General features: G+C 42.0%; 1 pseudogene; it reads right to left on the bottom strand.

Annotated features, from left to right (window-relative positions):
• Positions 1-3,046: 3,046 nt before the first annotated feature.
• Positions 3,047-4,951, bottom strand: LOC129019056 (cell division cycle protein 27 homolog; annotated as a pseudogene).
• Positions 4,952-5,287: the final 336 nt, after the last annotated feature.

The following is a 5,287-nucleotide window of genomic DNA, read 5'->3' as shown; positions in this document are numbered from 1 at the left end:
GGTTGCATCTAGCTCGACTGTCTCAAAAAATCATACCTCTGTTCACCTAGGATGCTGGGAGGGTTTTCTCAATGTGCATCTGCTCATGTCCTTCATGACCTATGACCCAGCCCTGTCTGTTCTGTCTAAAATATGTATCTGCAAACACTTCTCTCCATTTCCACAACTACCCACGGCCCATTGTGGAACCACTGGCTCTTTGAAAAAAAATCCCAGAAGTGGCTTTGGCTTTTTGGCTAGGAGGTCTAAACCTGCTGAGAACTTTCCTGCCCAGGATTCTGTGTGAACAAAAGTGCTTCTGCTGGGAGCTGGGATCCTCGGGACCATGTTTGCTAGCACTGGATGAGTCTCTGGAAGGACGCACGGGACTCCACAAAGCTGACCTGTCCCACCGAGGTCAAATGGATACCTCTGCATTGGCCCGAGGCCTCCAACTTACATCACTGTCACCAACCATTACCTTCAGCATCCTTGTGAGCCTGCCCAAGGCCCCAACTCCAGGGAGACTCTTGGGAGCCCAGCCTTCCTCTGCTAAAGTCCAAAGGGATGGTGACTTCCACCCACAAGGTCCCCACTGAACTGCAAAGATGTGGAGCGTAGGTCAGAGAGGGGACCAGGAGGGGAGACGTCCTGACAGTCAATGAGTTTCCTAGGCTCTGGCCACCCCACTCACATCCCACGTACTGGGCACCCACGGGACACCACCGCTTTATCCCCTCCTCTATCCACAGCCGCCCCAACCCCACCCTGCAACCCAGGCACACACGCTGGAAGTTACAAAACCACACGGCCTGAATAGAGCCTAACAGAGCGAGAGCTCATTTCACGAAGCAGGGGGGTGGGTTGGGGTGGGGTGGGGTGGGGTTTGGGTGTCTTTAGAGAGCCCAATTCTCCCTCATGGGTGGCTACAGGATACAAATGAATATCGCTTCTTGGGCGGAGGGGCTTCATTAGGCCATCACGTTTGCGGGACTGTCTCTCAAACCCTTCCTTAAGGCCACAAAATAGATTCCACCCCACCCATCAACATTTCCCCGGGTGCTGGATGTATCCTGTCAAGAGACCTGAGCCTGACATGTTGAGTTAAACACCTTTATTGGCTTTCTGTGTTTGTTTGCTTCTGAGATGGAGTCTTGCTCTGTCCCCCCATGGCTGGAGTACAGTGGCGTGATCTCAGCTCACTGCAACCTCTGTCTCCTGGGTTAGAGTGATTCTCCTGCCTCAGCACCACCACGCCTGGCTCATTTTTTTATTTTTAGTAGTCACGGGATTTGACCCTGTTTCATTGGTTTTCACTGGAGATTCTAGATTTGAGTCACACCACGTTGTGTGCCATATAATGACTTTTTTTTAGAGCACAATATATCTGCTTTATTTGAGTGGTTTGTATATCATTATAATTGTGTTATAGATGAAGAAAAGGTATTAAACATGGTGCTAATTATAGTGAAAGTGAAAAGAAAAGCAAGGCTATCTATTTTGTAGATAGAATAAAGTTGCTCAGTATTTACAGTTACCTAAATAAGTCAGCATTTAAACTCCTCCTACTAAAAGCTTGCCAGTCTGAATAATCCTCCTTTAAACACAATTTTTGATATGGTTAAGGTTTTTAAGAATGTGTCTCCTGCAGAATAGCTGGACCGACAATACACATTTAAAAAAGAACAGCACAAGGATCCACCAGACTTGGGAAAAAATCAAAAACAACACAAGCCTTATGAAGAACTGAGTTCTTAAAATATTATGGAGAACACAGCTATTGGAAGAGATGGCAATATTGGCAAGTTGATTGTTACATTGGTCAGCAATAGCTAGCACTATTTTTTTGGCAATCTTTCAGGCACTGCAACTACTACTGCAAAATGATATATAATCCTTTAAACAACATAATCACAAATCAAAAAATATTTTAGTAATATAATGCTTCAGATTTAGAAGCAAATCAAGTGTTAAAACTCAACTGCTATAGTAACTAACCCCAAAGATAACCGTATCTGACAAAAAAGCTTCCTCAGAGTTACTACTTCAGAATTATACTTTCTCTTGATACTTTTATTTTATTTTATTTTATTTTTATTTTATTTCTTCTTGAGACGGCATCTCACTCTGTCACCCAGGCTGGAGTGCAGTGGCATAATCTTGGCTCACTGCAACCTCCACTTCCCAGGTTCAAGCGATTATCCTTCCTCAGCCTCCTGAGTAGCTGGGACTACAGGCGCCTGCCACCAAGCCCAACTAATTTTTATACTTTTAATATAGGCGGGGTTTCACAATATGGTCTCGATATCTTGACGTTGTGATCTGCCTGCCTTGGCCTCCCAAAGTGCTGGGATGACAGGCATGAACCACCATGCCTTGCCTTCTCTTGATATTTAAACTTTTAAGTCAGTCCAGAGAAATACAATAAATGTCAACAGTAAGTATGGTATTGAGGCAGAAGTAGGACCAAACTTTTTCATATGTTATTCAGTTGATAACAATATGACCTAGGTAGTAATTTCCTATGTGTCTACTTATACACAAATACAAAAAAGTAAAACAGAGATACTGCTAAATAAAGGATACACTAAGTTCTTAATAGTAACTCAATAAACCGGAACATTGTCAAAAAGCAGCTAGTGAACTTTTTCAGTGTTTTTTTCTATTATCCAATAAGTGAATTATGCTATTCCTTTCCAATTTCCCAAGCACTTTTTGTCCCAATCACCATTTTTGTATTCGAAGAAAAAGTAACAAATCAAGTAACAAATCTAAACAAGCAAACAAACAAAACACAACTACAGTATCTGCAAAAGTTTTGTAGAAGACTGAAACTGTTGAGTATAAGCATCTCGTATTCTATTATCATTAATTAACTGAAGAGTTTGTTAAAGACATACATTTCATAAAAAAAGTTAGTTTGAAGTTATTGACCAGTATGTACCATTCCTAAGTATTAGTAAAGAAATTCATGACAGTAAAGAGCTATCTAACATGAAAAATTAGTGACTACCAGCACCATCAACAAGACTTTGTCTTTACAATTCATTACCACTTACCATGCATTGTAATGTCTAGGACTGACTCTGATAGCATTTCGAATACAAGCTAATGCTTTGTCCAATTCTTCAGTTAAGACAAACTCTCGCCCTAATAAAGTATAGGCATAAGCATAATTTGGATCCACTTGGATAGCTCTCTGGAAGAATTTAATTGCAATATCGTGTTCCTGTTGCAGACTGAAACAGTTCCCTGCAGCACACCAGGCCTCTGGCGAATTTTTATCCGTGTCTGTTAAGTCTTTTGACAGAAATGAAAGAGCGACATCTTTTTGAAGATGCCAAAGTGTTGTAGAGTAGATTTCCATGCCTTCGACTCTATAATTCTCAATCCTTCTAACCTCTGAGAATATTCTTTCAGCTTGCATGTACTCTGAAAGTTCAAAATAGGACCTTCCAATTTGGCACAGTACCCAACCAGTATTGAAGTGGTGAGAAGGTAGATGGCTCAAAATATTTATAGCTTCTTTGCAGTGGTATGAACATAAAGCTAAATAACCTTTCCCCCTTTCACGAAGAAGGCTCATCAAGCCTTCTGCTGCTGCTTTTTGTAGATTAAAAGCCTGAATCTGAGGTGTGATTGTGGATATTTCCTCTTCTGAATTGTTGGAAGAGTCCAATTTTGTAATTTCCAGGTTGTCATTTATATTAGATTGAGTTATTCCTCCTTTATTAGCTTTACTTTTTGTTTTTCTGTTTGAGATTTTAGGTGGAAACTTCATTTTTAATTTCTTCCTATTCTCCTTGGTTGTGGAACTGTCACTAGTAAAGAGTCATGAACTTCTTCGATGCCGTGCATTTGGGGGAGATGTCATAGTGGGGCTCATTACCTGAGGTGTTGTAGTTATTTATGGACCAGAACTTTCTGTTAGTGAAAGAATTGGAGTTACCTCTCGGCTATGTCCACTCTGTGAGAAGACAGACTTTGCTCCATTTTGGCCAATTCTGGCAACAGACTTTTTTGAAGAGGCTCCAGTGGATGGCACATCAATTACAGAAGGTGTATTAGTGTAGTTTTGTAAATAAGATCCATCTCCAGGACTTGGGGTTTCTAATGGCAAAATCCCAAAACTTGGGGTAAATGGACTAAGAGCTGCTGGTCCTGTTAATAAACTTTGACCAGTTTTTGGTTTATTTTGAACCTGTTTAGATAATATGGAAGTTCCTGTTCCCAGTGGGATAGTTTCAGTTGAAATTACAGCTGAATCAATAAAAGACACTGGGGAATCCGTATTCAAGGAGTACTTTGAATTGGAAGATTCTAAATTGACTCTGTTTAATTCAATTGTGTCCTGGGGTGTTTCCATAAGAATGGTCTCAGGCTGTCTGTGACATAAACTGTGATTAGGTACTTGTGTTGTGCAAGAGTTGGGCAGACAGTTGCTAAAGTTCTGTAAAGATGTGAATTTAAATGTTTGGTCAGGATCTGGCTTTTCACCTATTTCACATAATGATTCAAAGGGATACCAGAGGAAAGGATTTAAACTAAGTCTCTTTTGGTAACATTCTTATCCTTTGGCAAGCCGATCTGTCTTGCAATATACACGTCCCAACAATGGAAGGGGAAAGCAAACTGAATCACCAAACTCAGTAACAATATCATCATGGCTTTTCTGCTTATTAAACACTCCACCAGATAAGATTTGTTCCCAGTCTGCAAGCTTACTGAGATCAACACAACATTTTGCAAGCAGGTATTTGCATTGTGGTGTAGGACAACTGTGTCTTTTAAAGAGTCTATATGCTTTATAGGCCTTTTCTGGGAGGTAAGAACAGGTCGCCATTAAAAACAAGGCTTCTTCTGAGTGTACTTCTGCATAAAGGCGTTCTGTGAGGAAAACCCCATCTCGGTAAGCATAGTGGTTTAGTGCTTGCCATATAGCAGCCTGGAAAGGTTCCTGCAGCACTGTCATCCTCGAGGCAAAGGCCCAATTTCTGCAGGGCCTCAGGAAACCCCCACCCCACCCACCACCCTCCCCCCTGTAGCGGCTCCGGCCCGGCCAGCCTCGACTCCTTTAAATTCACCAGTTATCGGGGGATGGGGGTGGCTGAGCCAGAATGACTTCTTTATCCTGCCGACTCTGGAAAGCCCGGCCCCTTGTGATCCATTGCAAAGCGAAAGTCACCTCATGTTTTGGAAACAGATCCACTCCCATGTTCAGTGGAGGGATGTGGCATGTAGGACCTTAGGACTCTCTTCCTTCTGATTTGGTCTGCACAGCGGGGCCTAGGGCTGGAGTCCTCTCTGT

The sequence above is a fragment of the Pongo pygmaeus genome, chromosome 17, assembly GCF_028885625.2.
Source record: "Pongo pygmaeus isolate AG05252 chromosome 17, NHGRI_mPonPyg2-v2.0_pri, whole genome shotgun sequence".
NCBI lineage: Eukaryota > Metazoa > Chordata > Mammalia > Primates > Hominidae > Pongo > Pongo pygmaeus.
Note: the sequence above shows the minus strand (reverse complement) of the source record. Positions and strands in the feature narration are given on the sequence as shown.